Below are 21,572 nucleotides of genomic sequence, written 5' to 3'. Positions count from 1 at the left end.
TCCGGCGACCGCGGCAGTGAGGGCAGCCCCCGGCGTGCTGAGCAGTGTGTGCGCGCCGGGGGAGAGGGGAACCGCTGCAGCCGAGAGATCAGCTCCCGCTGCAGCCATCAGAGGTGCGCCGCCGGAGACCGGGAGCTCTGCTCCCGGGCGACCGCGGCAGCGAGCACAGCCCCCCGGCGCACTAGCTGTGTGCGCGCCGGGGGGGAGAAGGGGGAGCCGCTGCGGCTGGGAGCACAGCTCCCGCTGCAGTGCTCTCTGTGGGTGCCGCCGCTGGGGGCCGGGAGCTCTGCTCCCGGCGCCTCAGCCCATCGGAGGTGGCCAGCCGCGGCAGCCAGGACGAACGTCCAGGGCTGCTGGGCGGCAGCCACATAGTGTGGCGAGGCCACATAGTTCAGCGCCGCTCATTGGGGACCGGGCTAGCCGGCTCCCTAGCGGCGTGGGGATAATCAGGCTGGTGAGCGCTGGGGTCCGGGAGCTACGCTCCCGGCACCTCAGCGCTGCAAATGGCACAGAGCCACGGCGGGATGGGACAAGCGTCCTGAGCCGCCAGGATTCCAATAAGGGGGGTGCGCCGCACCGTGCGGCGAGGCCAGTGAAGTAGTGCCACACTGGGGGGACAGGGAGAGCCAGCTCCCTGGACCCCAGTGGCAGGCAGGTAGGCTGGAGGATGGGGGAAGCCAGCCCCATACCTCCAGCACCGAGAGAGAGAGAGCCCTAGCAGCCAGGCTACAGGGCTAGGGGAGCCAGCGCTGGGCACAGTATTTAAAACAAAATCCTTGTGTTTTAAATGTAATAAAAAGTGTATTGTGCTGGGAGGCATTGCAGTGCCTTGGCATGTGGAGCCTGTGCAGGGCACAGGCTCAGTGTACATTTAAAGGGGAATGTACAGTGTATTTTAAATGTGATGTATTTAAAGGTTAAATGCACTTACTTGGTTGTGTGTCCTAGGAGGGGGGAATCCATGACTGTGCAGGCTGATGGATTCTCCCAGACCTTTTCCCCAAAAACGGAATCCTTTCCCTTCCAGCCTCACACTTGAAAGTTGGCTTGGAAGAGAGAGGAGAAGCTCAGCTTTGAAACAAGCTGAGTGGTTCTCTGGAGCTCCATGGAGATCACCCGTAGTGGCCAGGAAACCTTGACCGGGGATCTAGGCTGCCCAGCTCTGGAGCCCAAATCCAGGCTGCAGGCAGTAGGCTAGGTCCCGGGCAGGTTTCTGGAAGTCAGTTTAGGCGGGAAAACTTCCCCCAGCCAGACTGAACGGCTCTGGGGCGTATCCTGATCCTCCAGGATGGGACAGTCCAAGGAGAGTGACCACTCCCCACTGTCCATAGGAACAATGTTAGCTGTGCATGTGACCAAGGCATGCACAGCCCATGGGTAAACCTTGATTGGTTGTACACCACAGGGCGGGCTTACCCCCTGTGGTAATGTGTATTGGAGTAGGATAAAAGGAGGGCAGTTGCCCCATGAAAATTGTATTGTGTTGTACCATCTTTATTCTGCTGGAACGTCTTGTTGTATGCTGTTGCCCCTAGCAATAGGGATGAGTATTTTTTAAGGCTATTATTGAGCAAATAAACATCTGCCTCAAGAAGATTGCTTCATCTTGTGACCTACAGGGTTATGCCAACCATAGCCCCGTCCTCCGGCTGTCCAGGAAAGCACCTAGCGTCTCCAAAATCCGCCTTCCGCCAGCTACCGGTAGAGGGCTAGCAAGTGGCTAGTGGGGATTCGTCAACACCACACAGGTGTGGTAAGGCAGTGTGTCGGCACATACAGAGCAGAACCGTGGTTCCAAACGCCACGGCAGGTTAGGAGTTTGGTGGTGGCAGCATAAACCCGCCCACAGCGCAGCGGGTGGAGTCAGTAACAGGCGGTTACTGACGGTAAGCGTGAATCCCCTATGTGGCCAAGTCCCGTGTGACCTGACCTTCCATTCTGTGCGCAGCCGACGGGACGCGAAAGCGGCGAGTGCTTTCGTACGGGACTGTCCTGTCACAGAAAAATCTATTTTTATGTATGTTGATTTAGTATAAAATGGTTGGCAATTGACATATTTAGGTATAATTAGCCTAAATTCATTCCCCACAGTTGGAGGCCCGGCTCCCCCTCAGAGCTCTCAGTGGCAGCCAGACAGGCAAACAGTGCGGCACCGCCCCCCTCAACTCCCAGTGGCAGCCAGACAGACATACAGTGCGGCACCACGACCTCAGCTCTCAGTGGCAGCCAGACAGACATACAGTGCGGCACCACGACCTCAGCTCTCAGTGGCAGCCAGACAGACATACAGTACGGCACTGCCCCCCTCAGCTCTCAACCCACACATGCAGCACCAACGCACCCCACCCCCCACCACCACCACTCGCAGCAGTTGCAGCCATTCCCCCTCACAACACCCTCAAGGCCCTCCCCTCCATTCGTAGCACCCCCAGAAAAGGGGATGGGATATAGAAGTGACAGATTGTTGGGGAGATGGCAGGGAGATGAGAGTGGTAAGGACAGGAGGGGTACAAGGATGAGACAAAAGGGGGAAAGGGACCAAGATAATAGAGAGAGATGGGGGAGACAAGATGAAAGAGAGATAGGGAAATAAGGGACAGAGATGAGAGACAGGTGATTGTGTGTGGGGAGGGGGGGGGGCGCGGAGATTGGTTGCAGAAGGCAGTGGTTTGAGCTGATAACACACTGGGGCTACCCAATGTGCCCCCCCAACAACAGTGACACCTCCACCCCAGTTTCATAAACACCCCACAGAGAGATTGAAGGGGGTAGAGAGATGACAGACACAGGGCAGGTGGACATGAGGCTGAAGATATGCTGAAGCAGGCATAAGGCTAGAGAGACACAGATGGGACATAAGGCTGGATGGATGCACACGGGTGCCTGAGGTTTTAGAGACTATTGAGGGATGGGGCTGGGTAGACACAGAGGGGATGAGTGACTCGGCAAATGAAGGGTCAAACATGTAGCATACCCGCCAACTGTACCTTTGTGGCAGGTACAGGACCTTTTTTTTAATGGTCTGTACCGATTTTTGGCTCTCCAAACTTCCATTGAAAGTATAGGAAAAGGGGCGTGGCCACACACCCCCTTACCCATGGCCACGCCCCTTCCCTAATTTGTACCAATTTTTATGTGTAAAATGTTGGAGGGTATGATGTAGTGTGAATAAATAATATATTGTGAGCGTGTCCCTATAGTGCAGTGGGGTGATGAACTGTCTCTATGGCCAAAAGTTAACTCCCCCATCCCCCATATTATAAATATGTGACGTTCTCTTAAAGGCGTTGTGGTCTGTGTATTTCTAATAGATTAGTTTAGCAGCTTAAAAGTTGCAGTAATACAGAACAGAGAATAAAGATAACTATTGGTACTGTATAAATATAATAAACATTTTTCTCATACGTCCTAGAGGATGCTGGGGACTCCAAAAGGACCATGGGGTATAGACGGATCCGCAGGAGCTTGGGCACACTATAAAGACTTAAACTGGGTGTGAACTGGCTCCTCCCTCTATGCCCCTCCTCCAGACCTCAGTTAGACTTTGTGCCCAGGAGTGATGGGTCACACACTAGGGGAGCTCTACTGAGTTTCTCTGAAAGACTTTCTGTTAGGTTTTTTATTTTCAGGCAGACCTGCTGGCTACAGGCTCCCTGCAGCGTGGGAGTGAGGGGGGAGAAGCAGGACCTACTTCTTTTTAGTTTAAAGGCTCTGTTTCTCGGCTACTGGACACCATTAGCTCCAGAGGGTTCGATCACTTGGTGCGCCTAGCTGCTTGTTCCCGGAGCCGCGCCGTCAATCCCTTCACAGAAGCCGGAAGAAAGAAGCCGGGTGAGTATTGGAAGAAAAGAAGACTTCAGTGACGGCAGAAGACTTCAGTAACGGAGGTAACGGCAGCGGTAGTGCTGCGCTCCAGGCTCCCACACACCAACGTCTCTGGCAGGGTGCAGGGCGCTGGGGGGGAGCGCCCTGGGGGCATGTTGCTGAGGGTCTAGGAGCTGGCGGGGGGACATATTTAGGTGCCACAGGGGGGAGCAGCGGCGGTAGTGCTGCGCTCCCGGCTCCCACACACACCATCGGCCTGCAGGGTGCAGGGCGCTGGGGGGGGAGCGCCCTGGGCAGTATATTTATATGTATATATATATTTGTCTATATGTGTTATGTACTTCACTGGCGGGGGGACATCCTTCGTGCCCGCCCCGCCAGTACGCCGCGAACGGGCGGGAGCAGCAGCGGTAGCGCTGCGCTCCCTTCTCCCGTACACCAGAAGCCTGCAGGGTGCAGGGCGCTGGGGGGGAGCGCCCTGGGCAGTATATATATATTTGTATATGTGTGTTATGTACTTCACTGGCGGGAGGACATCCTTCGGTGCCTGCCCCGCCAGTACGCCGCAAACGGGCGGGAGCAGCAGCGGTAGCGCTGCGCTCCCTGCTCCCGTACACCAGAAGCCTGCAGGGTGCAGGGCGCTGGGGAAGAGCGCCCTGGGCAGCATTTATTAAATGATCCCGGGCGGGGGAACATACCCGGACACCGGGTGTCTTCACCCCGCCAGGGCACCGCAGCGTGCACGCTGCGCTCCACGGCTCCCACACACCAACGGCTTCCGTGGGTGCGGGGCGCGGGGGGGCACCCTGGGCTGTGTTTATACCTATAGGGGTATATACAGGGGGTTACTACCTGTATATAAGCCCCAGCTTAAGTTAGGGTTATATATTTATTTATATATTGAGCGGGCTTCAGCGCGCCGGGAAGGGGCGGAGCTTAAGCCCTCACAGAGGAGTCAGCGCCATTTTCCCCAGATCCCCGTCAGGACTTGCTGGATAGTAAGATGGATGTTCGGGGTTTTTTAATGCTATATGGGTGCCATATAGCATTATGGTTTGATAATGGACGCATAATCACTCTTGTATTTCATAACTTCACTGTTTCCCTGTTTGTACCCACTATTGGTTAGTCGACATATGTCGACAGGTGTGAGGGCTTTGAAACAAGCTGCTGTGGGGATAACTGTCGGCATCGCCGGCGTGGGCGGTACTTGATTCAGAAAATTAAGTATTAGCAAATGGGTGTTTGTGTGCTTGGAACAGTAAACACGATAGGGGAGGTACAGTGGTTTGGGGATGCCCTTTCGGCATCAACGGTTTCTCCTGGGTAAAAAAAAATAAAAAAAAATATCAGGCTGTTATGGCCTTGTACCTGTATATATATATATATATATATATATATAGGTATATGTGGGGGGAGTGTTATCAAAATTGTATTTGTTTCCTTCCCTCAGACCCCTCGGGGTTCCAAGATTATTATTATTTTTTGCCCGCTTACTATTCCTTGCTGTCGACATTTACTAAGTTTCTGTCGACCATAGCGTTCCTGGTAGATCCAAATCTGGGGCATGTCAGTACATGGTCATACACATTCACAACACATTACTGTCACTAGGGACCTGACTGGTCTGGACAATCCACTTGCGTATGGGTTATATCTATATGTATATATATGTAGATATATGTTTATATATGCATGGTTAGGATATATGTGTTTTATTGTGTATTACATGATGTATATCCATGAAGGCTGAAATAATGGTATTCTTCTCATGTGCTGGTCGCTCTGTTGATTAAGCTCTAGATTGGCCGTGACGAGTTGGTTTTCGATCCTCTCAAGGAGTCCGAATATTATTCTCTTCACAACGCGGAGAGAAAATTATGAGTCAACTCCTGGTCGACGCAGAGCCCGGTCGCAAGGGATCGTACACAGGCAGCTAAGTAAAAATGTTATTTCTATATGTGGACCTTATTGGCACTGTATGCACTTGAGGGAATGTTGTATTCGGGTAGGCATCTGATAGAGTTACCCTACCCAGAGTGGGTAGGCTTGCCTATGTTGATTCTATCTTATAACATTACAGCAGACTGCCACGTGACAGCAGGAGGTGTGACCGGAAAAATGCTGAGGATGTCTCCAGGCAATCTTGGCGGATACCACTGGTAAGTCTAACTTCGTGAGTTAGCCTCCTTCACAATGGTTGGTGACGCATTCTTTTGTGGGATGCTGTCGTTTTAACCGGTTCGATACCGTTCTTTTTTTTTTTTCCTTTTCGGTGCAGACAGTGGAAGGTGAAAAGGTAAGAGTTCTGCAGCCTTGTTGGGTTTGCAGTAGGGGATGTCGTTTTCTGTTTCCTCCACATCCACACTTGTCACTGAGTCTATCAGGCTGGTCCCTACTCCGGTGGGCACTCGTCTACTAATTTTCAGTTGGTCCAGGAATAGACTAGGACCTGTGGGTTTTTTACAGGATCCAAAGGGGAACATTCTGAGTTACGGTTGTTTCCCCTTACTGTTTTTCTAATAATTCTTGCCGTTCCACTATGGAAGGGAAGATAGTACGCGACGCCATACAGAGGTGCGTCAGGTTCAGGACATTGTCCGGTTGTCTCTGTATAAAGGGGCACATCATTGTTTTTCTCTGACTGTTCTTCGACACGAGGATTGGCTGTGGTTTCCAATGACACAGATGTCGGAGGTGGGTTTCAGAGTAGCTAGTGACCTATTAAGGTTCGGTATTTTTCCATATGAAAAGAGGTCTGAGGATCCAAAGTTGGATCGGCTTTACTGTGAAGCTTCATCAATGTGTTCCGTTACTAAACCGGTTGGGTGCGGCCTGAGATGCCTTTTTTGGTGAGCGGGTCTAAAGCTAGACTGGCTTTCAAAAGACCAGTTGGAAATGTGGTCCGGGTCTCACTTGCACATGCACCTGAATATAATCATAACGGCCAGGACTTCGTTCCTGTGGTGTCGGCTCGGTTCTCTTGCTCTAGAGGGATGAAGGTTCGGGTTCCAGGTGTAGAACCTGGTGTCCGTGCATACAGATCTCCGCGACGGGGGAGCAGTACTTTTAAGGGACGTGTTTCCAGGGGATAAGGTCAAGTTGGAAAGCTTGTCTGCTATAAGCTTTTTTGAATTAAGAGTTAGTTTCGACAACTGTATTCTTCGTGGTGTTCTGTCCGTGTTAGTTCTGCTAGACGACTTGTCAGCAGTGGCGTAAGTAAGCCGCTATGGCGGAGCTAGGAGAAGAGCGGCAATGGCAGAAGATGCACAGTTTTGCCATTGGGTGGAAAGTCTGGTAAATGCTATATTAGCAGTGTTCTTTCCAGAGGTGAACGACTGAGAACTAGATTTCATCTGCTGACGCGATCTCCATACTGGGAGAAATTCAGTCATCATCGAGTAGTTTTCACAGACGTTACAAGTCTTTGAGGAATGTCACAATTGGATTTGTTGACGTCTCGCCTCAATGAGAGGCCTCAGGGATATTGTTCCAGGCCAAGAGTCGCTCAAGCTATAGCAGTGGACATCCTCGTGTCACCGTGGGTGTTTTTAGTCGGTCTATGTGGTCTCTCCGCTTTCACTTTTTCTGAAGGTGATAAACAGGAGATGAAAAACGGTTCAGGCGTTCCTCTTGGACCCGGTCTTGCCAAGGAGGGTTTGCTATCCAGTTTTTTCATGTTTACTCACAGAGGATTCCTGCCCTCTTCCTCTACGTGAGGATCTGTTACGACAAGATCAGGGCGTGTTTCAAGACTTACAGCGGCTGCGTCTGACGTCGTGGCGGTTGAATGCCATATCCCAAGCTGAAAGGGTGTTCCCAGTGTAGTCATTTCCTCAATTCTTAAGACTAGGAAGAAGTAACGGCTAAGCTTTACCACCGTAGTTGGCGTAACTATGGTTTTTGGTGTGTATCCAGAAAGGCCTATGGAAGACTTTCAGCTAGGTCATTCTTATCCATACTTTGCAAACCGGTGTGGATGCGAGCTTAAAGTTGGGCTCCATTTCTGTGCAGTGTAGCCTAATAATTTCTTTACAAAAATTTCTCTCTTGGAAAGGGGTTGTGCTCTTGGCTTTGACATCCGCAAGGCGGGTGTCGGAAGTGGTGGTTTTGTCTCACAAGAGCCTTGTTTGATCTTTCATGTGGTTAGAGAGGACTTGAGAACTCGGTTAGTAGTTCTGCCAAGAGTGGTTTCTGGGTTTCGCAGAAATCGGTCTATTTTGATGCCGGTGGTTACTTAGGCATTAGCTGATTCAATTTCTCTCGATGTAGCCAGGGATTTGAATAGTTTGGTCGCGAGTTTGGCTCAGTTTGGAGAACCAGAGGTTCTGCTTGTCTGGTATGTTCCCAGCATGGTTTGGGTGACTGTGTTATGCAGTCTGTTGCACGCTGGATCTGTGATGCTATTTGGCATGTTCCTTCTTCGGCTGGATTGCCGTCACCGAGGTCGGTGGAGACCCATTCTACTGGGAAGATGGGCTATTCCTGGGCGGATGCCCGAGGAGTCTCGACGGTTCAACTTTGCCGAGGGGATACTTGGTCGGGTTCAAACGCTTTTGCTATGCTCTACAAGTTTGATGCCCTGGTTGTGGGGGACCTTTTGTTGGCTCAATCGGTGCTGCAGAGTCGTTCGCACTCTCCCGCCCGTTCTGGAGCTATGGTATTGACCCCATGGTCCTTTTGGAGTCCCCAGCATCCTCTAGGACGTATGAGAAAATAGGATTTTGGTACCTACCGGTAAATCCTTTTCTCTTAGTCCATAGAGGATGCTGGGCGCCCGTCCCAGTGCGTACTGTGTCTGCAGTTCTTGTTTTGGTTACGCTCTAGTGGTGTTTTTTTTTTCTCTCTCGCTGTCAGACTGTTGCTGACGATGTTCTAGCCATGGCATGAGGTGTCTTATTATTGGTTGTGTTGACACACAGGTTGTGTTACATATTCTCTCAGCATGTGGCTGTGTCTTTTTCATGCCGTGGGCTGGTTTTCTATTGAGTGCCACGTTCTGCGGTATGTTCGTGGTGTGAGCTGGTATGACACTCACCGTGTTTATAAATTCTTTCCTCGAAATGTCCATCTCTCCTGGGCACAGTTTTCTAGCTGAGGTCTGGAGGGGGGGCATAGACGGAGGAGCCAGTTCATACCCAGTTTAAGTCTTTATAGTGTTCCCAAGCTCCTGCGGATCCGTCTATACCCCATGGTCCTTTTGGAGTCCCCAGCATCCTCTACGGACTAAGGTACCAAAATCCTATTTTTTAATACAAGTACTAATAATAATTTTTATTTTAATGCAACTACATAACAATTAAAGCAAATATTCTTTATTTTGGAACTATACCTTGAAAGAAGCAAATATACGTAGAAAGTTTATTATGTCTTTTTTCTTTAAATAGCAAATTACGTGGCTTTTAACTATTTTACTTAGCTGTACTACTACATGTCATCTCCTGTATAATAGCCCAGATCTGTGACTATGGGTCAGATGTATTAACCTGGAGAAGGCATAAGGAAGTGATAAACCAGTGACATGTGCAGGTGATAAAGGCACCAGCCAATCAGCTCCAATATGTAAATTAACAGTTATGATCTGATTGGCTGCTGCCTTTATCACCTTGCACATATCACTAGTTTATCACTTCCTTATGCCTTCTCCAGGTTAATACATCTGCCCCTCTGTCCCTGTGTGACTAATGCTGGGCGGAGTTACAATGGTGGGCGGAGTCACAGTCATAGACTCACAGATCTGCTCAAATGTATAGGAGAGATGGCTGGATGCAGGCCGTGATGATTTTACTGTCTGGTGAGTAGCGGTTGCACCCGACCCTCTCGTACCCGCCACTCCACCATATACCATATACGCTGTACACCACAGCCCTTATACATACTATACACAGCACCTACATATACTATACATGCTGTACTCACAGCCCTTATACACACTATATACAGCGCCCACATATACTATACACATTGTACACACAGCCCTTATACACACTCAACACAGCACTCACATATACTATGCACGCTGTACACGTAGCCTTTATACACATTATACACAGCACCTACATACACTACACATGCTGTACACGTATTCCTTATATATACACTATACACAGCACCAACATATACTATACACACTGTACACACAGCCCTTACACTGTACACACAGCCCTTATACATACTATACACAGCACCTACATATACTATACATGCTGTACACACAGCCCTTATACACACTATACACAGCGCCCACATATACTATACACATTGTACACACAGCCCTTATACACACTATACAAAGTGCTCATATATACTATATACGCTGTACACATAGCCCTTATACACACTATACACAGCGCTCACATATACTATGCACGCTGTACACGTAGCCTTTATACACATTATACACAGCACCTACATACACTACACATGCTGTACACGTATTCCTTATATATACACTATTCACAGCGCCAACATATACTATACACACTGTACACACAGCCCTTATACACACTATACACAACGCTCACATATACTATACACACTGTACACACAGCCCTTGTACACACTATACACAACGCTCACATATACTATACACGCTGTACACATAGCCCTTATACACACTATACACAGCACCTACATACACTATGCACGCTGTACACGTATTCCTTATATATACACTATACAAAGAGCCCACATATACTATACACACTGTACACACAGCCCTTATACACACTATACACAGTGCTCACATATACTATACACGCTGTACACATAGCCCTTATACACACTATACACAGCACCTACATATACTATACACGCTGTACACGTATCCCTTATATATACACTATACACAGTGCTCACATATACTAAACACGCTGTGCACGTAGCCCTTATACACACTCTACACAACACCTACATATACTATACATGCTGTACACGTATCCCTTATATATACACTATACACAGCGCCCACATATATTATACACACTGTACACACAGATCTTATACACACTATGCACACTGTACACGTATCCCTTATACACACTATACACAACACCTACATATACTATACACGCTGCACACATAGCCCTTATACACACTATACACAGTGCTCACATATACTATACACGCTGTACACATAGCCCTTATACACACTATACATAGCGCTCACATATACTATACATGCTGTACACGTATCCCTTATATATACACTATCCACAGCGCCCACATATACTATACACACTGTACACACAGATCTTATACACACTATACACAGCACCTACTGTACATATACTATACATGCTGTACACGTATCCCTTATATATACACTATACACAGCGCCCACATGTCCTATATATTTCCCTAGATCTGTGACTCTGTGACTGTGTGTATAACGCTGGCCGGAGTCACACAGCGTTAGGAAATGAGTCACAGATCTGGGCAAATCTCACCGCACGTCTCTGCTGCTATAACCCCCAGCATGCAGTACTAGCGGCACTGTAACCCCCGGAGTACAGGGCTATGTGTAGGACAGGACGCCCCCTGTATATACCCAGGGTGGGGGCAGCTCTGTGGTCCATGTGTCCCGGCTGCTGGATGCCGCTCTCCCTGCTGACTCCTCTCCCAGCCCAGGCGGCCGCCCCTCCGCTCCATGTTTCCCGCTCCCCCCAGCCGCATACTCTGACTCCAGGCTAGGCGGCGGTGTAGGCCTCATGCCGGTCCCCGGACTGACCCAGTGATAGCTCCGACAACACCTGCCTGCGGGGTCGAGGAGGAGAAGCTACGGCCAGCGGGATGGAGAGTGGCAAGGGAAGGTAAGGGACCCGCGGCGGGGAGTATCTCCCAATACCCCGACCCCATTATATATACTCTGCTCAGTGTACCCATCCCCATTATATATACCCCCCCCACAGTGTACCCATCCCCATTGTATATGTCCCCCACAGTGTACCCATCCCCATTATATATACCCCCCACAGCATACCCATCCCCATTATATATACCCCCCACAGTGTACCCATCCCAATTATATATACCCCCCACAGCGTACCCATCCCCATTATATATACCCCCCACAGTGTACCCATCCCAATTATATATACCCCCCACAGCGTACCCATCCCCATTATATATACCCCCCACAGTGTACCCCACCCCATTATATATACCCCATTATACCCGCCCCTCCCCCACCGGCAGCACCCCAGCACCCAGCCCTTCCCCCGCACGCAGCGCACCCAGACCCCCTCCCCCATCTGCGGCAACCCTGCACCTGCCCCTCCACCACCCGCAGCGCCTCCGGACCCCATCAAAGGCACCCACGCACCTGCCCCTCCCCCCCTGGCAGCACCTCCAGACCCCTACCCCACCGCGTCAACCCCACACCCGCCCCTCCCCCACCCGCGGTACCACCGCACCCGCCCCTTCCCCACCCGCAGCACCTCTGGAACCCCTCCCCCATTCGTGACAGCCCCCGACCTGACCTTCCCCCAACCACAGCGCCTCCGGACCCCTTCCCCCATTCACGGCCCCCGCTTCCCATTGCAAAGGGGCTACACCCCCTTCACCATCGGACGCCCTTTCGTCATGCAATGGCAATACTACATATAATACAAATATTGAACGCCAGAAAGGCGTGCAGGGGTTAAGGGGTCGTAGCCCCTTGCAACGGTGTGGAGAGCGCCCGTAGGGCGCGATGAATCACCTACTTATACTATACTTGCCTAAGCTCTCGGAACATCAGGCAAAACTCTGCTTCCCCATACCTTGCAAAGGGAAGTCCTTTGAATAGCCAAGTGTGCCATTTATCTTAAAAATAAACATATACAGTACCTCCCCTTTAGAATGTAAGCTTTCATGAGCAGGGCCCTCTTCCCTAGTGTGCTTTCCCATCTATGACTTAACCTGTCTTCTTTTCAATACTCCCTTCGTCGGCACCAAATCCCCCAGTTTTCTGCCGCCCTGATATTTATTTCAGTGTCGTCTGCAGATGCGGCTATGTTTATATACCCTGTACTTGTCCTATATTGTCTTGAACTGTAATGGTGCTAACACACGGTGTGATTTTCGCATGCTATTAGATCTTTTCAGTTCAAATAGCATCGCGTCTAGTTCAAATCGCACCATGTGTATTGTCCCTTGTGATGCGATGCGCGCTCCCGTCTTGTCCATATCTCAAGGCAAAATAGTATGTGCAGGCAGGTATTTTGTACTACATCGCATATAGGGGGTCATTCCGACCTGGTTGCACGCTGGCGGATTTTTGAACTGCTGCGACCAGGTAATCGCCGCCTACAGGAGAGAGGGTAAACGCTGTGCAGGGGAGCGATTGCTTGTGCAGAGAGCTGCACAGCTCAGGACTTACTCAGCCACTGCGACGATCCGGCCTGGAGATGACATCAGGATCCATCCCTGGAAACGGCCGGGAACACCAGCGTTCGGCCAGACACTCCCAGGAAACGGTGAGTTGACACCCCCAGCCGGCCTCTTCCTGTCAATCTTCTTGCGTTCACCGCTGCGAACGCTTTCTTCGTTCTTTTCGTCGCTACCAGGTGACGGCCGTTGCCGGGCACTGACGCGCCTGTGCATTGCGGCCCGCATGCATATGCTGTTGAGACCCGATTGCACGCCTGCAAAAAAATGCAGCGTGCGATCGTGTCGGAATGACCTCCATAGTACACTGTAGTATATTTAAAATCGGATGTAGTTCAAATAGCACCATGTGTACACTCCAAATCGCATAGCACACATTATATAGGCTGAAATCGCACCTTGCACAAATATCACCATGTGTGGGCACCATAAAAGTCACTGTTTTCCTGTTTTGCCTATATTTGTTTATGTACTCTGTAACTAGGCGCTGCGGATCACGTGGTGCCATATAAATAAAGGATAATAATTATATTCATAGTTGTACGCAAACCTAATTGTTTTCGCAGTTGAGTGATTATACATGGTATGAAAAGGTGTCTAAGTCGCACATCGTGCCCCAATGGTCTTGCATCTGCAGACACAGCGAGGATTTTATTTGCAAAGTGATTGACAGACAATGGGGGAGGTAACGGGGGATTGGTGGTAAAAACGTAGACATGTCATGACCATTTCCAGGGCATGTCTCAGCCTGCACCTGCAATTCTGGCGCCTTACTTCTTGCGGCTTTGCTGCGTAACCATAAGACTACTCTTTGTACACTGACGCTGGGATTTATCGCAGCAGAGATGGCACACAGTATATCTGTGAATCAGGCTCTGACACAGGCTCTCACAAGACTTCAATACATTACTAACAAATGACAGTTTATCTATCAACAAGATACATGTGGGCTGAAGTTTGGATAAGACGTGTTTCAATACAGCCACTGTGTAACTATGGCAAAACGCGTTGGTACTTGGCTTGGTATGGAACCGTGACATTTTGAACAGGAAGTGATCTACTTTGGAGGCTTGGATCCAGACTGTCACTGTACCTACAGTGTACACACAAGAAGTATTGCTGTATGTATGCGACTTGTACATACCCTTGTGCAAAGTACTGTACATTCTGGCACAGGAAGTGCATAAGGAATCTCGTCAGACTAATGCTACCACGTTACAATATGCAATAAATAAGCTATATATTTCTGGTCCTATTTCACCACTACAAGTAATATACAACACTTTTATTGTGTATCAAATGTTCTTTTTTTAATAATTCAGTTTAATTGTACTCTAAAGGCCCATACACACTGGGCGATTTTGAGCTGAAAGCAGCTTACTGCTATGGAAAGCCATTCACCCCTGCTGACGTCGCTAGGCAGGGGGGAAAATCGCTCAGTGTGTTTGCACTGAGCGATTTTCAGCCCAGCGATGTCAGCGATCATCGCTGTGCATACACGCTGGGCAAAAACGCCCAGTGTGTATGCAACTTAAGTGGCATTGTAATACTTTACAAAGAAAAATGGTGTCTGTCATTGCAACTTTTAGAAGAGAAGTGGAAAATTGATGACAACAGTTCCACTGAGTTTTACTTTCATCTAGAGGACATCTAGATAAATCCTTATCTGATGTGTTAAAGAAACACTGCTATTTTATGGTGCATCAGTCCACTTTACAGCAATCTAAAGGCTGTAAATGATAACAAAGTGACAGGGAAACAGGGACACTGAGTTGTATTATGTTTCATTATCAAATGTGACACTTTTGTGGTGGGAATTAAATTGTTTTATAGCAGCCTGTTGTCCCCACAAAGTGGAGACAATAGGAGGACAAAGTGGTGACAATAAATTTACTGTGCATGGAATAAAAGGGGGCAACAAGGACAGGGGAAAACATCAACTATAGTTGGAGAGGAGAACAAAGTGGTGACAAATGGCAGAAGAGGGGGACAAAGTGGTTACAACAGGCAGGAGAATAGGACAAAATGTGACAACAGGCAGGAGAGGAGGACAAATTGGTGATGCCAGGCTAGAAAGGAGGACAAATGGGTTACAACAAGCAAGAGAATGGGACAAAGTGATCATACCAAATGTGACAGTTGGTGGGAGAGGAGGACAAAATGGTGACAGCAGGAGGGAGAGTGGAACAAAGTAACAACAGACGAGAGAGAGTGACAAAGTGGTTATATCAGATGGGAGATGGGACAAAGTGGTTACAACAGGTGGAAGAGTGGGACAAAGTGGTTACAACTGGTGGGAGAGTGGGACAAAGTGGTGATGACAGACAGAAGAGTGGGACAATGTGGTGACGGCAGGCGGGATAGTGGGACGAAGTGGTTAAAACAGATGGGAGAGTGGTACAAAGTTTTGATGGTGTGCAGTAAAGTCGGACAAAATGGTGACCACAGACAGGAGAGTGGTACAAAGTGATTACAGTAGGGGGGAGAGTAGTACAGAGTGGTGTTGGCAGGAGCGAGAGTTGGACAAAGTCATGATGGCAGGCAGGAGAGTGGCACAAAGGCGTGACAACAGGCAGGAGAGTGGCACAAAGTTGTGATGACAGGTGGGAGAGTGGGACAAAGTCATTTCGACAGGTGGGAGAGTGGGACAAAGTGGTGAAGGCAGGCGGGAGAGTGGGACAGAGTGGTGAGGGCAGGGCGGGAGAGTGGGACAAAGTTGTGACGGCGGGCAGGAGAGTGGGACATAGTGATGACGACAGGTGGAAGAATTGGACAAAGTGGTGATGACAGACGGGAGAGTGGGACAAAGTGGTGACGACAAGCGGGAGAGTGGGACAAAGTGATGACGACAGGTGGAACAGTTGGATAAAAGTGTTACGACGGGTGGGAGAGTGGTATAAAGGGGTGGCGACAGGCGGGAGTGTGGGACAAAGTGATGATGACAGGTGGGAGAGTGGTACAAAGTGGGGTGGTGGTGACAGGTGGAAGAGTGGTACAAAGTGATGACGACAGGTTGGAGAGTTGGATAAAGTGGTGACAACAGGAGGGAGAGTGGGACAAAGTGGTTACAACAGGCAGGAGAGTAGGAAAAATTGGTACAAAGTGGTGGCGATAGGCGTGAGAGTGGGACAAAGTGGTGATGACAGATGAGAGGTGGATAAAGTGAAAACAATAGGAGGAATAGTGGGACAAAATGTTTGAAACAGGTGGGAGAGTGGGGCAAGGTTATGACTTATGACAGTAGCAGGAGAGTGGGAGAAAGTGGTGATGACAGGCGGGAGACTGGGACAAAGTGGTGACGACAGATGGGAGAGTGGGACTAAGTGGTGATGACAAGCGGGAGAATGGGACAAAGTGTTGATGACAGGCGGGAGAGTGGGACTAAGTGGTGATGACAAGCGGGAGAGTGGGTATAAGTAGTTACAGCAAGCAAGAGAGTTGGAGAAAGTGGTTACAGCAGGTGGAATAGTGGGACAAAGTAATTACAACAGGCAGGAGAGTGGGACAAAATGGTAACAACAGGTGGGAGAGGACAAAATGGTGATAGCAACAAATTCAGTAGAGGGTGACAAAGTCTCTGGCTGATTCAGTGTTGCTGCCATCGCTTTAGGATGGGATGTAATGAAGTCCGAGTTCTGTGGCCATGCGGGACGCCAACTCGGACGTTTTTTTAACGGGGCAATCATTTACAAGGCTAAACCATGCCAGTCGTGTCTGATATTATGCTAATGTACAAGCATACGTCTTACTGTGCAGGGACTGAGACACCCACTTTGTACATCTTTAGATGCAACAATCCCGCTTGGTGTGCCTTTAGGCGCAACTATCGGTCGCACCATTGACACTTGTGACAGCCCCATGCAAGGTGCAGATTGGTCTCCAATGTAAGTGATTAAATAGCTGAGTGTGCAACCAGTTATGCGACAGGCCTACGACACTTCCATCAGACAGTGCATCGCCATGTGTATAACCAGCATCTCCCAATCACAGCCTAGGGACTCCCAATACATGTCCAATACATTTGAGACCGTGCTCCTCAATAGCTACTGCGACTCTTTGTGTACACCCCGCGGGATGTATGCGCTGTGTGACTTTTCAGCTAGTTAGATACGGGTATGGGTCATTGGGTTGACTGAACTGAGGTCGACAGTCATTAGGTCGACCATGGAAGGTCGACATGCATTAGGTCGACAGGGACAATAGGTTGACATGGTCATTAGGTCGACAGGTCAAAAGGTCGACATGAGTTTTTGGAATTCTTTTGGTGTCATTTTCTTCGAAAAGTGATGGGGAACCTCAATTAGTGCACAGTGAGGGTCATTCCGAGTTGATCGTAGCCCTGCAAAATTTTGCAGGGCTACGATCATGTCCATAGACATGCGGGGGGATGCCCAGCACAGGGCTATCCCGCCCCGCATGTCAGTGCCGGTCCCCCCTCCGCAGAAGTGCAAAAGCATCGCACAGCGGCAATGCTTTTGCTCTTTAGGAGTAGCTCCCGGCCAGCGCAGCTATAGCGTGCTGGCCAGGAGCTACTCGTCGCTCCCTGGCCCGCAGCGGCTGCGTGTGACGTCACGCAGCCGCTGCGGCCCGCCCCCCCACATGGTCTAGCCACACCTGCGTTGGCCGGACCGCGCCCACGAAACGGCAGCCAAACGGCGTTGTTTCATCCCCCCCACCCAGCGACCGCCTCTTCCTGTCAATCAGGCAGAGGCGATCGTACCACGGCGACGGCGAAGACATGCTTCGTTCACCATGCTTCGGGCAAGGTTACCATTACCAATTGTAGTCCACGTGGATCGTCAAGTATGAAAAAGTCCAAAAAATTAAGGAAAAAAAGTGAAAAACTCATGTCGACCTAGCACATGTCGACCTAATGACCATGTGGACATATTGACCATGTCAACCTAATGCATGTCGACCTAAGCTGTGTTGTCTTAACGACCGTATCCCGTTAGATACATGAGCAGTAATATCAACCATCTGCGTAAATTTCGGCATTTCATGCTACTTACCCTCGGGGTGTGATGTGTCCTGGATACTTTCATGTCACGCTTCCCTAGAGCTTAATCCAAACCTGCAGCAGGAGAGTAAGTCTGGTCATCTAGCTGTAACTTCTATAAACCTTACCTCTGGCTCGTTTCTTTAGTTTTGTTAGTTCTTAATAGGATTTGACATGGGATTCTGCTGACTTCATTCCCGAGTATTCAGTGTTCACCCAAATTCAGTACATCCCTATAAACTACCTCTGTGTACTTCTGCAGGTATTGAAGGGAGAGGCGTCAGGTGATCAATGTCTGTGCCAGGAATAGTTTACAGCCTGCATCCATGTTAATGCAAGCCTATTGCATTTTATTCAAAGTGCTGTTTATTCCTAATGAGGCATCACGCAGGAGATCTCTGTACTCTGACAGCCCATCTCTTCTTTCAAGTTGGGCCTTCAGATTGCAGTGTGCTCACTTATGTGCTGACATTGTGTATACCTCATCGCTCCCCCTCTGAGCGGGCAGCAGGAAGTCTGTGTGAGAAAGCATAGCATGCTGGGTAAAATGCCCACTCCTGGCTCGCTACGCCAAATGCTCCATGGGGAACTCCACTTTATGGTTGCTACACAATGCACAAGACACTATGAAGTGAGCAAACAACATCATAGGCCCTGGTGATAGCTCCGATTGAATCTACACCACTGTGATTTTTTTCCCCTCAGCTCTGTAACCAGTGTCTGTGAGTAAATAACGCATTAGCATGATAATAGAGATTTTCCTGTACTGTATGTTTTTCTCAATACTGTGCTGTTCAGTTATTGCCAGCAGTTTAACTTAAGGTATAGTTCATGTTGGCTAAGAGATTTCATGCTGATTTTGGAAATGAAACAGAAGGCAGGTTTCTGATCCCAGACATGGATCAATTTGAATCACCGCTGGGTGCCAAGCTGTGTTAAAACATGGAGAGATATTTTGAATAATTGCTTTAGAACTTCTTTTAGAACCTTTATTTCCCTTAATGTGCATGGAATATTCACATTACTTAACCCTCTTTCTACTTCTATTTTTATCCAGGCATAATGGGCTATAAACAGTACATGGGCCGTTCTTGAACATACGCCTCAATACTCTTATGTATACAGTAGTTACAAGCAAGGGGCCTGGGTTCAAGTTCAGAACATGGGACATTCTGGGTTAGCGTGACTAAACCTGCGTCAGCACATTAAACATTATGAAACTTGTTCAGAACATTAACACGTGTACCCTTACGGGCTCCCTTTGCGTGCCACGCTTCGTAGAAGGTGGCTCGTTCCTCCCGCTACAGGTAACTATTGCCAATAGATGCTCACGTGGATAGTAGTAGTAGTAGTAGCAGTAGTCCAGGGGGTCCCACGTACTGAACTTGAGACAGGGACCTGTTTCTGAGCCACAAGCATCCAGAAGCCGGTTTTCCGTATGCCTGTGCCAGCCTACTTATTTCTTTATGCTAATGGAGAAGCCGCCCATCTACTGTATGCCAGAGTTCTGTATGTCTGCATGTGGATTGCAGTCCCACCCACTTATTTAACCTCCACACCAGCCATTGTCGTTAGTTTCTGGCCTTACACCAGCCCCATGCTGGGTGAACATTGAGCACGGAAGCTGGTCACACTCCCACCAGACAGAACAGATCCATGCGATCCAATGATTTCCCTTCTCAGTTACTGTCTAGAAACGCTTATTTAACGTAAAGTATTGTCCATCTACAGATGGCTCAATTCGTGCGCACCAGCGATCTACGTCCATGTGCCAATGCCTGATACAGCAAAGTTGCATATTTTCTTACTTTGGAGCATGCGCAGCATATTGAAATGCTCGACATCCATCTGCATTTCCACTTGCGTCTGCATCAGTGTCAAGATGGCTACTGTCATGCAGACATGTCAGAAGAAATGATATAGCTGTACAGATGTGTCCTCATACATCTTACCTCAATACGCCACGCAGCAGGAGATGCCTGGCGTGAGTGAGCGACAGGCTCCGTTCAACTCCATTAGCATTGGGTGTCTTTTTTTTTTACCAAAAATGCCTCTAATTTGCATTGCTATGTGTATAGGACACACAAGCAGACTCTGCAGCATGCTTATATGTTGTGTGCAGCTGTTGCTGTATCTGCATACGAAATGCTACATTACAGTGTTTTCTAGGAAACATTGTAGTGTAGCATTTCATATGCAGATACAGCTGCGTTCGCACACAGAATATAGGCATGATACATATCGTTTTAATCAGCAGAAGCTGCTTGTGCGTCTTAATTTTATCGTTTTGGGAATAAGAGGCATTTAATGGAGAAAGTCGCATGAAAAGACGCTAAGCGCTACAGAGCCGCGGCATGGCGTGACTAGAAGAGTTGTTTACTTGTCAGGAGGCTAGATGTAAGTGGACACATCTGTGAGGCAAAGTAAAAGCATGCTAAATGATATGTTCTCTGGGAGCAGTTTTCTTTAAATGCAAACATTGGTATGTTCAGTTGAAGGTGCTTTGCTCATTGGATATTGGTGCAGTGTTCCCGGATCACATTCGTAACAAGTTGCTGTAAGTACAGCCAAGTTGACAGAACTCTTTGGTATACTTATTCCATCACCAGCAGTTAATTACTATACTCCTATGGGACTCTCGTTCTGGATTTTGGGCCTGATTTGAGTTGATAACTCCTTGCATGCATTTTATTGTAATTACAGTACATTAGTTTACATCTACAGTACATGTTTAATTTTGTGTTTATTCCTGTCATATGATATTGATAAAAATGTGTATTTTGGGCCTTACGTAGATTTATTAACAAACCAAAAAAGCACACTAATGGGCAAAACCATGCCGCGCTGCAGGTGGGGTAGATGTAACATGTGCAGAGAGAGTTAGATTTGGGTGGTATGTGTTAAAACTGAAATCTAAATTGCAATGTAAAAATAAAGCATTTACCATGCACATAAGCAATATAACCGTCCAAATCTAAATCTCTCTGCACATATTACATATGCCCACCTGCAGTGCAGCATGGTTTTGCCCATTACAGTAGTGTGCTATTTTGGTTTGCTAACAAACCGGAATAACTCCTTTTATTTATTAATCCGCTAATGTCCTGTGTGGTTATTTTTCTGTGTTTACCTTTCTCAGGGACTGCTCACCCCTAATGTGTTTTTTGGCTGATTTTTTTATAATGTGTCACCTACTGCTATAATATTATTTTATTATTAGGTCCAGTTTTAATTTCTTTTTTTCATGGAAATTACTGGCTACTTTTCTTAGTTTTTGTTGTAGAAGCTGTTTAGACCTGGCTTCTTATGTGGAAAGTGTGACCTAGACTGTATCTGTAGTACTATGAACATCTTAATGCCGTGGGTAGAATACATTAAA

The 21,572-nt window shown here is 48.5% G+C and overlaps 1 protein-coding gene and 1 long non-coding RNA gene across 3 annotated transcripts in view; one reads left to right on the top strand and one right to left on the bottom strand.

Moving 5' to 3' along the window:
- LOC134909006 (uncharacterized) overlaps positions 1–1,239 on the bottom strand; it is a 103,722-nt gene extending 102,483 nt beyond the window's left edge. For both annotated transcript variants that reach the window (XR_010175825.1, XR_010175826.1), the window contains exon 1: positions 932–1,239. This is a non-coding gene — a long non-coding RNA (uncharacterized LOC134909006). The remainder of the gene's footprint in view (positions 1–931) is intronic.
- Positions 1–21,572, top strand: part of VSNL1 (visinin like 1) — a 276,191-nt gene that overhangs the window by 156,344 nt on the left and 98,275 nt on the right. The gene's annotated exons all lie outside the window — the stretch shown is intronic.

This window comes from Pseudophryne corroboree, chromosome 4 (genome assembly GCF_028390025.1).
Source record: "Pseudophryne corroboree isolate aPseCor3 chromosome 4, aPseCor3.hap2, whole genome shotgun sequence".
Taxonomy (NCBI): Eukaryota; Metazoa; Chordata; class Amphibia; order Anura; family Myobatrachidae; genus Pseudophryne; species Pseudophryne corroboree.
This window is presented reverse-complemented; position numbering and strand designations above follow the sequence as displayed.